At 35.5% G+C, this 17,400-nt stretch overlaps 1 pseudogene; it reads right to left on the reverse strand.

The window, feature by feature from the left end:
• Nucleotides 1-451: 451 nt before the first annotated feature.
• On the reverse strand, nucleotides 452-1,806 carry LOC116467432 (protein RCC2-like; annotated as a pseudogene).
• Between the last annotated feature and the right edge of the window lie 15,594 nt (nucleotides 1,807-17,400).

The raw sequence follows: 17,400 nt of genomic DNA on the forward strand, positions 1-17,400 counted from the left end.
GTAACTAATGCTGCACAGCATGCACTGTGCCAAGCTCCAGCACAGGGCACTTGACTGGGACACAGGCAGTGGTCACGGCATCAGTGCTGACAAGCGAGGAAAGGGATTCTTCAGTAATCCCAACCATTTGGTACCAGAGCCAAGCAAAGGAGACTAAAAGAGAGCTGAGTGAAGAGCACTACTCCCAGTCTCAGAAACAGGACGGCCAGTACTAGTCAGTGTCTGGGTTGAGGGAGGGAGAGACTGAAGCTTAAAGGCAATAAAGACTGATACATAAAGCGCTGATCCTTCTTGTAAAGACCAGAGAATGCACTTGACAGCTGGCAAATCTCTAACTGGCAACTGCTGTGACAAGGCTCTGGCTGGACAGGGAACTATAAAGAGTTTGGTTTCTGGTCCCTGCAGGCCAGTTGCCCGAATGTTGGCAACAGGGCCCCAGCTGGTGATGCGCTTATGCAATGATGCTGCTCTTCTCACAAGCCAGGCTCCAGATTCTCCAGCCACAGAGGTTCTGCCCTGATTTGGGGTACATGGTAGACTCACAGGAGGTATTGGTGGGCCCCTCAGATAAACAGACCACCCACTTCACTGACAGCAAAGGAGCAGGTGTAACCATCATAGCCAGCATAGATCTGGGGGCACCCCATGCCCAGGGAAGTCAAACAGCTTCACCTGGCGAGGGGGAACAGTCTCAACTTTCTGCTCCACATGGCCCAGCCAGCCATAGCCAATGAAGCCCTGAGAAGACTTGCTTCTGGGAGTCCAGAACCAGCGTGTAGTTAGTGCCACAGGCTGTGTCTCATTCAACCGTTTGGTACAGGCAGAATCTGTCCATCCTTTGTTTTCTGGACGAAGACAGTCAATCGCAGGGTTTGCAGTAATACTCTAATGGCTGCATCAGGGTGATGAACTTCCCATCCAATTGTGTCCCAGCTGACCATATTCAGGGCACTCAAAGGAAAAGAGGTTTCCTTTGCAGTCCATTATCACACTGAATTCAACTCCACAGGCCATTTTGGTAATGGGCTGGCCTTTATACCTTGTCTGTGCCAAGATGTGGACAGCATTTGTCTGGTTACCAAGGCCCAGCTATGCCATCTTGTTCTCCCCAAATGTGAACAAGGAGCTGGTTTCTGTCAAGGTCAGTGTGTGGTTCTGCCCACATGCTGCTGGCAGGATCACTTCGTGGCTAAGACCTTTGATGAGTCTGGGAGCTTCCACTCTCTTAGTGTTGTCATGTCCCAGATGCCCCTTCTCTTGTCCACAGCAGCTCCACAGCTTCTCTTCTATGGTGATGAGGAGGCTGTGAGCAGCACGCTAACCAGAAACCACTGTCCACACCTGGGCACCACCAGGTACCCACATGTCTGAGGCCCCTTGCAAATTCTGACCGAGATTGCCGTAAGCAGCTTTTGCTGTTTAGGCACCTCCTTTCAACCAGTCAAGTCCCAGTTGACTGCCCTCCAAATCAAAAGTTGCCCGTTGTACTTCGACCCTTCAAGTTTGATGTGTTCCTTGGTGTACTTAGGCTGAGTGATGACCACAACCACGCTACCCCCCTTGCCCGCCACTGCTGGTCTTGCTGCATGCCTGATCCCGTCCCCACTGGGAGCCCAGTGGAGCTCCAGACCGTCCTCAAGGTCGTTGCTGCTGTCCTTGCCGCTGCTGCTGTTGCAGTGCTTCTGCCTCTTGCACCTCTTGCTGGAGGTGCCTGCTTCATTTCCTGGGCCCAGCATAGGCAGAGCTGTTGCCCTAGGGAGGCTCCTGACAGTCCGCAGCCCATGCCTTCTTCCTGGATATGGTCATGGCTGGAGGGAGAAATCTAAACTATTTTGTATTAATTTTCTCAAAAGAATACATGTAATTTAAAATGTCAAATAACACTAAAGGCTAACAATGAAAATAAGAGTAAAAACAAACAGCAATGATCTGATCATGCTCTATCATGTTCCATCCCAAAGGCACATAGTCATCACTTAGGAAACTTTTCACAATATTTACCTACATATACTTATGCTATGAAGAAACTATATATTTTATGTTCAATGCTTGCAAATTACATGAAAGGAATTATATATGTGCTGCTTTATGTTTTGATGTCGTCTTTCTTTTATTTTTGTATTTTCTGTATCTCTATTTCTTTTTTTCCCTTAAATTTTTTTTTTACCTCTCCTAACATCTTCCACCTACTCCAATAAAAACCCCTGTCCTTCCCTCCTCAACTTCTCCCCATCCCATGACCAAGCTCTAACCCATGCTAAAGAATGAAAGTTTGCTCCTTCCTTTTCTTCTTTTGAGTTATGTAACTCTCTACACGTTTGTATGTGTTTATATGGTATATATATATATGTGGAATGTTTTGGTCGTGTTTTGATTTTTTTAAAACATGAAGATAATATTTCACACTTTAACCTGTATCTTTCTATTTTCACTCAATAACACCTGATGGAATTACTTCAAATCATTTGGAATAATCATTCGTTTAAATGGCTTAATAATGTTGCATTTTTGAGATATGTCATTGTTTATTTAACCATTCTCTTATTGAAGGACATTCACTTTGTAATTTTTGTCAGTATGAAAATTTCTACTCTCTATGTCTTTACATATATATCCAGATGTACTGCTGGTTTTATAGCTAAATAGTGGTTTACATTTATATAATAGATATAGAGTTTGAACAAGATTGTCATTAACCTTTTGGTGAAAAAGTCTACTGCTATCTTGTTTAGGTGTTTACTACACATATTTTCAGCATAATCAACTGTCATTTTGGCATTGTCAGTGTAATCATATGTATTTTCTCTTAATTTGTTGATGAAATAAATCTATTGATAAATTGCCTACCATTTAAAAATATTTGAATTACTATTATAAACAGCTCATCTCAGTCACAATTCTTCCTTGCAAATAGCAGATCCACTTCTGAAAAGTTTAAGCAGAAAGAAAATAAATTTATTGTAGTGTATTAGCAATTCAGTAAGTCTCCAGTAGAGTTCAGAGCCTTTCAGATTGAAAAATGCACAAATTTCATCAACATTCTGCTTGCAGGTGTGGGTCCAATGAAGCTGGGCGCAGATATAGAAGAAAATAAACAATATTCTGATGACGCTGAACAAGGGACTTTCTTTCAGGAGTTTAGCCACTGTAGGTTTTACAACTTGAAGTCTCTTTCTCCTTCTCCCACAACAAAGTGAAATTTATATGCTTACACCTTCTCTTATGAATCAAAGATTCCTATAGGTGGAAGTCAGGGAGGCTGGTAGGTGAGCTCTGCTTTCTAAATGGAGATTTGAGCTATTGACTGTGTGAAGTTACCAGAATAGAAGACAAGTGTGCCAAAGGTGTTGGTTGCTACTGCTATGACAATTGTCTGTGAGAGTTTTAGAATAATATTATTTTCATAAATTACTATATTCAGTTTACCGATATTTTACTTGATATTTTTTGACTGATGAGATTAGTAGTTTTATTTTTATACCATTATAATCTAGTTTTGGAATTGGAGTCATACAAGTTTGGTATTAAAGTAATATGGGCTTGTTAAAGTGGTATTGTTCTCACGCATGTAATCCCAGCACTTTGTGAGGCTGAGGTGGGCAGATCAACTGAGATCAGGAGTTTGAGACCAGCCTGGCCAACATAGTGAAACCCCGTCTCTACTAAAAATACAAAAATTAGCTGGGCATGGTGGTAGGTACCTGTAATCCCAGGTACTTGGGAAGCTGAGGCAGGAGAATCACTTGAACCTAGGACACAGAGGTTGCAGTGAGCCGAGACTGTGCCATTGCACTCCAGCCTCCTGGGTGACAGAGTGAGACTCTGTCTTTAAAAAAAAAAAGTGATATTATCACGGAATCTTTGGGGTGTCACTTTTCTGGCCACAAACCTCTGGGGCCAGTGGCACCTCTGCCCGAGTTCTTGTCCTGCATCCAGGAAGAATGAGGTATGCAGACAAGTGGAGGGTGAGCAAAATGAAGAGGAGATTTATTGAGTGTTAGAAGAGCTAGGAGGAGACCCACTGTAGTTAGCTCTTCTCCATAGGCAGGTCATCCTGACATCTGCAGCTTTCAGCAGAGAGGAGGCCTGGAGAGGGTGGCTCCTCTCTGCTGCTAATCATTCCAATGTCTTCCCAGCTTCTAGCAGAGGGGAGGCCCTGGAGTGGGTTGCTCTTCTCTGTAGCTGGTAGTCCTGACATCTCTGCAGGTCTCTGAAGCTCTCAGCAGGGAGGGTAGCTCCTCTCTGCAGCTGGTCCTCCTGTCATCTGCTGAGCTCTGGCTGAGCCTAGGGCTCTTATGGGCCTCAGATGGGAGGAAGTGCATGCCAATTGGTCCATGGGAGGCAATGGGCTGGTGGCAAAGGCACCACAAGTTCCCACTCTGGTTGTGGGACTGGCAGTCTGCCCCCAGCCTTCAGGCCCTCCTGGGCCTGAAAGTGGGGCCTCACTAGGGACTCTCCCCCTTCTGCCCAGGAATCTGCTTCCTGCTGCCTTTATGGTGCCAAGGTTCACCAGACTTTGCTCCCAGATTAGAGCATGCACTTGAGCAAGCACTTCTGAGCCTGCAAAGGCAGGGTGAGGGAAGCAGTCCTGGCTCCTGTCTGCTCTGTGGAGCAGGAGGCTCAAGTCTGCAGCCATGGTTTGGGCAGCTGCAGCTGGGCCAATAAGGGCAGGGTTCTGCCTGCTCTTGGTCCCCCAGTAGCACAGGGAGGTTTGGATCTGCAGCCACAACTCGGGTGGCTATAGCCCTGCCCAGATGGATGGGCGTCCTGCCTGCCCTGTGGAGTGTGAGGCCTGGGTATGCAGCCAGGGTTTGGGTCTGCAGCAGCACCCATCACCTGGGGAGCTGCTTCCACCTCAGCTTGGAAGAGATAGGGCTTCTGCTTGTCCCCAGCTCCCACTGGTTCCATGGAGCATGCAGCCCTGGCCTCCCTGCTGCAGCTGCTGTGATGGCAGCGGCAGGGCATCTGGAGCCATCGCTGCCATCAGTATTTAAAATAACATCAAATATTTGTTATAGAAGTTTACAGAGATATCAATAATTCAAACTTTCTATTTCAAAAAGAAGTTTGAATTTCTGTCTGTGTGTGTTTTGTACTTGAATCTTCTTAAGAATTACTGTTAAATTTTTGTTCAAGTGTCTCTATCTTTTCAACAGTTTTATTTTATTGTCATTATATTTGGAATGATCCTAATGGATATTTTTTTTCCTCTGGATGTTGGACCTTCTTGGGTGTGATGCTGTTTCACAGTAGTTTCTGATTTTATTTTTCTATCAAACTTCAGGCTAAAATTTTCAGTGTACTATCTTAATTAAGGGAATAATTTAGGCAGTTAGAGGCTTTTTTATTATATACCCTCATATTTTATTAGAAAGTTCCATATAAAATGATTTTTAACAGATTTGTGGTTTTCTATTCATGCATATGTTTGCAAAACTATTTTCATAGTGAATTTTTATGCCACTCTCTTAAATTTAAGCCCTCTTTCTGATATCTGCTCTGCAGAACAAATCCAATGAAAGGGTGTATTCTTGACTGGCCTTTAAAAAAATTAAATGTTTTCATTCCTCAGTGTTCACCACTAAGAACTGCAACAGATTCAATAGGATGTTATTATATGTTTAGTCATATTAAGATTTGAATACAAGATTCGAATACAGTGCATTGTAAGAAGATGTTGTGTCTATACTTATGGATAATTTAGAAATAAATTCTATTTTTTTCTTTGCCAGAGACAGCAAAAGTTATAAGAAAAAATTATTTGCATGCACAATAGCTGAGCTAACTTGCATTTAATAGTAAGAAGATCAATTAATTCTGTGACACAAGTATTTGTGTGAAGAATGCTGTAGTACAAAACAAATTTGAGATTTAATAGGTTTGATCTTCAAAGACAAAATCAATATAGATCCGAGTCCACCAGTCCTCCTAAGAATACTAATGTATGTCTACTACTATAAACTTTAATATTTCAAAGGAAAGACTAATTTAAGGAATAAATTTAAAAAAAGTAAACTACTGGAAAATCAGTCAAAAATATTAAATATGAACTGTTATAGCCAAAAAGAACCTGAAGAGAAAAGACAACTAAATGTAGTGAAGGCATCCTGGATGGGATCCTGGGATAGAAAAAGACAATAGGTAAAAACTAAGAATACTTGAATAATGCATAGACTTTAATAATAATGTAACAATATTGGTTTCTTAATTGTAATAAATGTACTACACTAATATAAGTTGTTTATAATAGGGAAAACTGTTACAATATTTTTTAAAGTCTAAAACTGTTCTAAAATTTGAAAATATGAAAAATGAATTGACCAGCTTTGAAACTTCAAGAATACAACTTTTTCTTCCAATATTTACTGTGATATTAAGTTAAAAACTTTTGGAAATTGGGTTTAGTCTTTTAGGATTTAGAGTTCTACAAGATAAGTTACAATTTCATTGTATTGAATTGTCCAGAATCTGAGAAAATTAGTAGAGAATCATTTTATCATTTCCTTACTAAAAGAAAGTCAATGCCAGTGATTAAAATTATGCAGACATTATAGTTTTGGAAGACATTCTTATGAGAGGACTAACATAACAGATTTATGGAAATATACTTGAATTTAAAGAAATTCCCTTAGAAAATAAATTCAAATATATGAATCCCTCTTTAATACTTGAACTGTTAACAAGCTAAGTGTAAATGAATTTTCTGTATATACTCTCCTGTCTTATGGAGTTCATTATAAAATTTTACTCTAGGGAAATTAAAAATTGTTCACTTAAAAGGCTGAATTAGGATAATAAAGCAAAATAAACATTTGACTATAAATTTTAAGAGGAGTTATAATTCATCAATGAATGCTGAGTTCCTGATACTATTTCTATGTTTGATAGAGCATCTCTAAGATTCACAAGAAACATAATAGTGTATTAAACAAAGTACAACTCTATCCATCAAACATCTAGCTATGGGTTTAAAATATGCTTATCCATTGTTTTCATTGGTTATGTTTTTCGCTTCATTACACTGACTAATGAGATTTCAAATATCTAATACCTTAGAAAATGTACAGCTAAATCCATTTTAGACATTAAATGTGGAAATAGATAGATACATAATAAATTTCTGTCCTATAGAAAGTGTTTACTTGGTGTTAGACATCGTGCTAAGTGCCTTATATGCAAGATGTATTTAATCCTTAAAACTCCTGTGAAACAGTGACTATTATTAGCCCTCTTTTAGAGGTAAAGGAAGTTGCAGTTTTGGGGATCACAGTAATCAGGAATCATTGATTAACAGTGGGAATCTGTGAGGGGTCCCTAAGGCAGGACAGTACAGAGTCACTTCTCAGAACATAAGGATGTTTATAAGAATTACAGTTACATGTGCATTTACCTCAGTGGCAGACTTTTGACAAATACATTTCAGTGTATGCATTCTGTCATTGACAGAGATATGTGGCTACATCATTGTTCATTCATCTTATTGTGCATTATATCTGTAGAATAAGATATATAAGTACATAATGTACTGAATTATAAATGAACAAATAGTGTACTTTATATTATATAAGGAATTATTATTATCTATTAAACAGCAGTATTTTATGTACAGATGATTTGATGGAAACTTATTTTGGCTTTCCTGACACAATACTGATACCATCAGTTGAAAAGCAAAAATATCAGTTAATCAGTTTATCTCAACCTGCAATCTAACAGTACATTTTACCAAGATTTTCTTTCTTTTCCTCCTCTTCTTTCTCCTCTTTTGCCCCTCCCCTCTCCCTTTGTGTTTTAGTCTTCTTGGGCTGCTATAGCAAAATGCTACAGACTGGGGGGCTAAAATAACAAATATTTATTTCTCACAGTTCTAGATGTCAGGAATCCTAAGATCAAGACATTGGCAGATTCAGTGTCTGCTGGAGTCTTTTACCTGGCTTGTAGATGGCTGCCTTCTCTCTGTGTCCTCATATGGCATAGAGGGAGAGAGAGCACTGGTTTCTTCCTCTTCTCATAACAACACTAGTCTTATCATGGAGGCTCCACCCTCATAATTTCATCTAGGGCTAATTACCCACCCAGAGGCCCCACCTCCAAATACAATCGAATTAGAGATTAGGGCTTCAACACACAAATTTTGGGTAACACAAACCTTGAGTCCATAACACTCCCCTTTCCTCTTTCTTATTCTTCCTCTTCTCTCAGATCGGTTTTGTTTTTTGTTCCTTGTATTCTATAGATGAAGTCTCAGCATGTATCTAACTCCAAATGTAATACTCAGTAGTAAGGCATTACGTAATTAATTGTTTAAATTTATTTCTAAAATTTTTCAAAGTATACTGTACTATAAAAAGTAATATGCTTATTTAGCCTTTAGCATATACATTTATTTCTAATAAAGAATCTCTTTAATGATGTCTCAGGACTTACTGACTATACTAAACAATGTAGCCAATAAAATAACACAAAGGTAAAACCAATTCAAATATTTGGACATTTCTGACTATACCAATGTAGACAATAAAATAACACGAAGTTAAAACAAACTCCAATATTCATCACTTTTGGGAGATGTCATTTTGAAAGATTAAATGTTTTAATGGTCCAGATGCTTTAAGGTTTGCACAAAAGTTTCACAATCAACTTTATATTATTTAATTTAAAATTGACCACCAAATTTAACTTTCAGCTATATTTATTAAACATATATATATATTGACATTCCAAAAATATTATAAATATAAAGCTGAAGGTACCCGTTACGAGGATATTTAATTATTTACAGCAATTATCTTCCAATGGGTTTAGCATTCCTTCAAAAGCATTTGTTATTGAAATGTTTACATTTTTATTCTGCCATAGTGAAATATAAAACAAGTCAATGAAACAACATTTTAATCTAGGAAATAAGACATTTCATTAAGCATAAAGAATTAATAAATGCTATAGACATTTTACATAGAATATACATTTACTCATGAATAATCATATTCTAAATACATGATGTTTTCAAGACAAATGCAATATTTTACTTAACATTGATATTACACATTGAACCAATTTTGGGATATATATGTTGTTTAAATGTTTTGTCATCTATACTGAATTTTCTATGAAATTAAAATAACTTGTAAAATTTAATATTTCTTAGCATGTAAATAAACTTTTTTTGAACTGAAAGATAGTGAACTAAGCTTGCCATGTTAGCATTTTTTAGGATATAAATTAACTGTTATATAAGAGTAAAACCTCTTGAAAAAAATAACAGAGTAAAATAATTAATCAAACCCCTTAGACACAAAGTAGCACTAATGTGTTAAAATGAGTTTTCACAATGTGTTCAAAAAAAGTCTGCTTTATACGACTATATATTTAGAGATATTATTTAACATTAATTAGTGCTATGACCTTGTATAAATCACTGAATTATTCTACTTTATTCTGCTGATTTGTAAAGGGAACCCATTTACTTGAACAACTGCCAATCTCTTTCCAATTACAAAACTCTGAAATTCTAGGTACCTTACTTACTGATAGAAGAGATCAACAGCAAGATAATCAAAAGCAAAGTGCTTGATGAGATAATTTTTTTGTTTTATTCAAACCTTCTATAGTTAACTTTATATTTTATCACAGTTTAATTATGATTTTAAATTTTATGATTAAAATATTTATTTGCTTAGCCATTAATGGAATTCTAACATATAATGGCAATTACAAATTTTAGTTGATGTTTTAAGTAAAAATGAATCTTTTCATTTCCCCAAAATGAAAAGTCTTAGGTACATTTAAAGTTGTATGATTTATAATATATTCAATCAAATTATACTTAGGCATGTAATTCATACGATTAAGGTGGCTTTCAGTGTTATTCATAATTTAAGAGTGGAGATTTTATACTTAATTTACATTTGTCATAGTTTATTATCTTTTTCTTTTATTACATACAATAATCAGAAAATATCCTGAACTAGTTTCTTTTCCTCTTCATTTTTTGAAATTGTGTAAATATATTAGTTTTTTAAAGTTGCTACTAGATAGCTCTTTTGTTGTTGTTTTAGAGCTGAAAACATTGCCCTAACTCTATATCTTGACTCATCTGTATCTTGAGTACAAAATATTCATATTTATGGTTTAGTAGGAAAATGTTAGTAGATTTATTAAGAATTTTCAGCCAATGGACATTATAGTATTGATGCAATGTAATGGTTAATAACTGTAGTAAATAGCCACTAGCCCTCCAAAGATGTTTGCATTCTTTTGTTTGGATCCTTTGAATGTATTAACTTCTGTGGTAAAAAGTACTTTGCAGTTGTGATTTAGTTAAGGACCTTGAGATGTGGAGATTATTCTGGATTATATGGGTGGGCCCAATGTAATCACAAGGGTTATTAAAGTGGGACAGGAGGATTAAAGTACGATGTTGTATCACTCAGAACCAGTGGCTGGAGTGATACACTTTCAAAATGGAGGAAGGGGCTGTGAGCCAAAGGAGGCAAGGGGCCTCTAGAAGCAGAAAATAGCCCGAAGACTCTAGAAGGAATGTAACTTTGATTTTAGACTTCTAATCTCCAGTAATGTAAAAGAAAACATTTGTATTGTTTTAAAACAATAACTTTATAGTGCTTTGTCATTGTAGCATAGAAAACTAATACAGTAGCATCTTAAGTGTTGTTGTTCCTTGATGTCTCTATCTTATCCCTAGATCTGTTGTCCATCGTTTGGATTCAATCTAATGAAATTACAGTGAAATTAAATGTAATGAATGTAATGAAAACCCAATATTTCTATTATTAAGCATAGTATTGCTATTTGATATTAAAAAACAAAATGAAGTAAACTAGTTACTTCCCTAATATAATTCTGTAAACTACTTTCCCCACATAATAATATATCATGGATATTATGGGTAATAATTCTCTAAGTACATGGTGTTATCAAGACAAATGAAATATTTAACTTAATATTGATGTCTTACACATTGAACCATTTTGGGGCTATATATGTTGTTTAAATGTTTTGTCATGTGTAATTACGTTTCTATGAAATTAACATAGCTTTTGTAAAATTTAATATTACTTGGCATATAAATAGACTATTTCTGAAGTGAAAGATGGTGAAATAACCTTGCCATTTAAACATTTTTAAGGATATGTTAACTATTATATAAGAGTAAAACCTCTTGAAAGATAATGCAGAATAAAATAATTCTCTAATCAAATCCCTCAAACACATAGTAATACTAATGTGTTATAATGAGTTTTCATAATATGTTCAAAAAATGTCTGCATCATGTAAGTCTTATCTCATCAATAGAGGGAAATCTGTCATTTTGTTCCATAGTCGAATATTTTGTATCGTGAATGCTCTACAGTTCATCCAACCATTCTTCTGTAAATGGATATATAGAACATTATTTTTTGAAAGCTACTAAAATTACCTAATAAAACTCAGTTATAAAACAATACATTGATTTTATCTTTAAACTTTTAATTATTTGTATACTTTTATGGTATGTTCAAGATTTTTATTTCTTAGTTTTAATAATTTGTACTTTCCCCATACATAATAAATATCACCTGGATTTTCTCTATTTTTAAATTGAGAATGATAGTTACTAGTCTTTCATTATTTTTATAAGCTCCTTTATCAGGTTTCTAGCAATATTTCCTTTCTCTTTCTACACACAAATACATACATATGTAAATGAGTTTGCATTCTTGTGTCTGTATATCTATACCTATATCTATATCTATTTGTGTGTATGTGTGTGTGTGTGTGTGTGTGTGATGGAGTGTCCCTCTGTTGCCCAGGCTGGAGTGCAGTGGCACGATCTCAGCTCACTGGAACCTCTGCCTCCTGGGTTCAAGCAATTCTCTGTCTCAGCCTCCAGAGTAGCTGGGATTACAAGTGCCCACCACCATGCCCGGCAACTTTTTTTGTATTTTTAGTAGAGATGGAGTTTCACCATCTTGGCCAGGCTGGTCTTGAACTCCTGACCTCGTGATCCACCTGCCTTGGCCTCCCAAAGTGCTGGGATTACAGAAGTGAGCCACCGTGCCCAGGTGTGTGCCTGTGTATTTTTAATTTGACTCTCTTTTTCTCCTCTAATCAATCTACACTTGGTTATTTATTATATTGGTAATATTAAAATATTTATATATTTAGTTTATCATTCTAGATTTTTCCATGTAGTTAATTCCATCATTATTAATTTCCTCTTCTTACTTTTGGTTTAACTTCTTTCTTTTTCATTTATTTTAGTGCATTGACTTCCTGCCATTAAATTTTCATTCCAGGCATCAGCAAAGAGAAAGGGAGAAGGCAAAATAGGCACACCTACCAGCTTGGTCAGAAACCATTTTAGTAGCCTTCCAGCCATCAGATAGAAAACTTCCATATATACCGATTGCCTAGCATGTGATCACACAGCTCTTCTCTCACAAGACATAACACAGAATGTCACTTTTGTTTGAATGCACTACTGGTATGAATAAAATTGAATTTCTACTACTGAGGAAGAGAAATAATATGAGTATTGGATAGTTACACTTTCTGCTGCATCCCCTTCTCCTAGATGTGAAAGCTAAATGCTTTTACTCCTTTTCCATTCCTCATAGTTTCAAGGCCCTGGATTTCATTGAAACCTGTTTTTAAGCTTTTCCTGAATTTGTCTAATTTTTAAAGAAACTTTATTTTAAAACACTGTTACAATTTCCCAATCATAGTAGCATTATCCATTTGGAGTCAATTACATAAATTGCAGAGACATTACCATCATTTCTCCACTATGATTTTAATCTTTTACGATATCTCAGTTCTGATTTAATTGTTGTTTGGTTATTGTATTTTCATGATTATTCTCCTCAGAACACATTGCTGATACAGTTTCTGAATTCATGTATTTCTGAAAATGTCATTCCTTTACTCTGATGGGTGAATAGTAACTAGGATCTCTCTCCTTTTGTCTCAGTAGATGATATTTCATTAACTGGCTAAGTTTTGATATTTTAAAGAAGACAGATATGAGCCAGATTTACTTTCCTTTGAAAATTACTTCCTTATAGAAACTTATAAGACTTTCTATTTACTGTTGGAATTCAAAATGTTCACAAGGATATATCTAAATAAATGACCTTTTTTATTAATCCTCTCTGGGACTCAGGGAACCTTTTCAATCTTCAGGCACACATCTTTCTTCGAACAAAAGAAATTTTCTTTATTTGTTTAAATATTACCTCTATCACTTTTTAATTTTATTTCAAGATTTCCTTTTATGCACATTAAAATTCTCCTGTCTCTGCTTTCAATAGCTCATCTCTTCACTAGTGATTGCCATCATTTATGTTGTTTCTACATGTTTTGGAATTCTTTCAATAGATCTTCCTGGTCAACTTTTAATCATAACTATTATTTTTAGTTTATGGAGACACTTAAGTTGAAGTTTTTTTTCTTGTTTTTGTTCCACAAATTGTTTTATACCTGATATACTTGACAGATCATATTTCTTTGTTTATTTATCTCATCTGACATTTCCATAAGTTCTACTTCTTGTGAAATTGCTCTTTGTTTTCTTCTCTGTTTTTTGCATCTTCTGGTTTTCTTTGATTGCTCATGCTTTTGAACACAATGATATCACAAGCAATAATAATTCCTGCTAGGACACATTAGACACTACAGGAACTGGGAGTAACTCAGCCCACCATGGCAGGTAACATTAATGGCTCTCCAGGATTTTTAAGCATCTCACTCATGATAGCAAGTCAGTTGGAAACTTTCCCTTATGACACTCAAAATTCCCCATCAGTTTAATCATATAAGAAAAGTGCAGCCCTAAAGGTCAAATCAAACCTATTCTAGATTGCTTGAGAGATATCGTGACCTGTGATACATAGCATTCACCCTATTTCTGGTGAGAAGAACCCATGTTCTTTTGCTTGTTTGCTATCTCTCTCTTTAAAAAAAAAAAATAGACAATCTTCTTTCCACTTTTGAGTCTATGTGGTCTGGAAGAAAATGACCCCACACCAACTTTCAGGTGAGGGTGTTTGACTGAATCCATAGTCCTCCGCACATTCTCTTCTAGGTGGCTCTATTGATTGACTCAAATAATGGTTACCAAGCTGAGTATAGTCTGTTGAGGAAGAAGACATTTATGGAAGGAGAAATTTAGTCTCTTTTGAATTTATATTTGAAAGGAAAGACCTACAATGCCTGGAAGTACTCTGCACTACACATAGCTTTGTAAATCAGCACAGAGGAGAAAAGAGCTGAAACACAGGCAGAGTTTGTGTTCCTGAGAAGCAGGTTGCCTGCAGCCTTGTACATAATCTGAATTTTTCAATTATGTGAAAAAATAAATGTATCTCTTTGCTAAGAAGTTTAAAAAATAATTTTTAAAATATCACAAATACTGAATTTTTATAATCTGAATAAACTTGCATAACTCAAATGTGTATCAAGAAAGAGAACATTACCATCACCTCAGAAGCTCCTTTCATGCTCCCTTCCAGTCAATCAGTGACATTCAAGGGAAACCACTGTCCTGTTGTCTAACACTATACGTTAGTTTTGCCATTTTTGAATTATATATGAATGGAATATATGACCTTTTTGTTCTGAATTCTTTAGTTCAACATCTTGTTTTTGCAATGCATTAATGTTGTCATGTGTGGTTACAGCTTGTTTTTTCTTATTGATATAATGGATTCTATTTGTAAATATAACACAATTTATCCATTTTTCTGCTGATAAGCTTTTTTTTAGTGAACATATGTATGCATTGCTGTTGGTGTATACCTGAGCATGTAACTACGAGGTCATAGGGTAGGCATATTTTCAGCTTTAGAATATGCTGACAATTTTCCATGACATTTATAATAATCCACTCTTATCAGCAATACATGAGAGTTCTATTTCTTCCACATATTTGCCAACACTGGTATTTTCATTACAGACTTTTAAAATGTTCAGTTTTCTGTCACTTGTAATCATTTTTTTTTTTATTAAAAGCCTTCCTGTTTTATTAGCTTTCCCACCCTGGCTGTTATTTTATGTTACAGAGGAAATTGAGAGGGAAGATAGCTCATTTATGTTAAACTCAAACCTCTACCTTTTTGGGAAAATTGAAGTACTCTATCCTTTTCAATATAAGCATAGAGAATACATATATATATATATATATATATACACACACACATACATAATATTTGAAAAATATGCACATATATACATATATGTGTATATATACACACAGATGCACTGTATCAAATAGACACATATAAACAGTAATTCAAATACACATACACACACACACATATTCACTGTATCTAATACTTTCCTCTCATTCCAAAGTTAAAGTAACTATGTAGAGTTTATGTACCTATTTTTATTTTAGTTCTTAACCCAAAGTAATTATTCAAGTAGCAGAGTTACATGGTCAATTGATGAAGTGGGCTTGTTTCATCAGTCTTACATTGATCCTGTCCTATCTTTGATTAGAAATAAATTTAGATGATATACTAATTCTGTTTTTTAAATAAGAAATTAAAAAGAAAAAATTGTGTCATAACTGTCTGTTTCACAAGCATGTGATACTAAAAATATTTTTTTCTTTGGGTCTTGAAAATCAATGATATTATTCTAGCGTAATTTTTATTTCTTAAGTTAAGGTGGTATTAATTATGTAACTATTATAAAATAACATGCATAGCATTATTGTTAAACATGTAAATGGGAAAGTAAATTTTAAATGTGTTGCCTACAACTGAGGTTAAAGGAATTTTTTGGTAACTGTCCCCAAATCACTTTGGGACTTGGAAAACTTTTTGAAAGATATTCTGAATAAACAATGAATATAACATTGAAATGGAAACTTCTTGAGTCTTTGGCCTTCTTATCTGCTGCTGCAGAACAATTAAAGTTGGAACTGTACTCAGAAGAACTACTTCCTCCATCATTGTTGTTGCTAAGTGCACATTTGAGATCAACAGATAGAATGGTTACTAATTATCCCCTAAGGACTTAGATGCCAAGGAGATGCCAAGGACTTTTTCTCCTGGCCTTTTCAAGTACTGCTTATTCCTGTATCTCAGTTATAATATATACCAAGCATCCTTACCATATCTCGGACTTAACTGATTTAATTTGTGGTGTTGATCACTTCCCAGAGATTTTCTAATAAAAGATAAAATTTTGTCGCATATTATAAGCTTAGAGGTTTTGAAGAAAATCTGTTTGCGCAAAAATTGGAGAATTGAGAGACTATAAAGCAATTTTAAAAATGTAATCAAAAAGCTTTCAAAGGGGAAGAAATATTAGCAAATTTCTAAATAATAGAGATTACAATCTAGATAGCTAAGCTTAGACCTCCTTCATGGCAAATTATGATATTTTCAGATAACGTATTATTTATTCATATTTATTTTAATCATGTTTGATATATAATTTTTAAACTATAAGCTTTTTATTTTAATGTATAATGTTGCATTTTCATTTGAAATTACAAACAATTGCTTTTGCATTTTTTAAATTATGATAGCTGCTTTATATAGTTTGGATGCCTGTCCCCTCCAAATCTCATGTTGAAATGTAATCCCCAATGTAAGATGTGGGGCCTAGTGGGAGGTGTTTGGATCATGAGGCTCATAATGCCTTAGTGCTGTTCTTGTGATAGGAAGTGAGTTTTCATGAGATCTGGTTGTTTAAAATTGTGTGGCACCTCCCCTCTCTCTCTTGCTCTCACTCTTGCCACATGAAGCACATGGCACATCCCCTTGCCTTCCCCCGTGACTGTAAGAGTCCTGAAGCCCTCACCAGAAGCAGATGCTGGAGCTATGCTGCAGAACCATGAGCCACTTAAACCTCTTTTCTTTATAAATTACCCAGCCTCGGCTATTTCTTTATAGCAATACAAGAATGGCCTAACACAGTGTTACTAAGTGCTTGAAACCAGCCCATTATCCTTCCTTTCCCTGGCGTGTTGGGAGTCTATATTTCCTTAGTACCTTGCTATTAGACAGGATCATGTGCCTAATTATGGGCAACAGAATAAAAGCAGAAGTGACACTTCTCCAATTTTTCTCTTTCCTCACTCTAATTAGTGTGCCAGTCTCATATTGAAATGCTGCAGCTATTAAATAAAAACAAATGAAGTCTTGGAGTCATAGAGTGCAATTGATCTAGAGAGTTGTCTGGACTAGTAAAAACTTGTTGAAAATTCAAGAATTTAATTTTTGGTTATTTTAACTAATGAGATTTTGAGATTGTTTCAAGCTACAATATACCCAATCCTGCCCTAATATGTAAGCCAATGCAAGTACAGAATAACTAATAACTTTTTGAGAGTTCATTTTTTTCCCTATATTGAGACTGTTTTGTGAAGTACACCACTTCTTCTAATTA

This window comes from Hylobates moloch, unplaced genomic scaffold (assembly GCF_009828535.3).
Source record: "Hylobates moloch isolate HMO894 unplaced genomic scaffold, HMol_V3 SCAFFOLD_4, whole genome shotgun sequence".
NCBI lineage: Eukaryota > Metazoa > Chordata > Mammalia > Primates > Hylobatidae > Hylobates > Hylobates moloch.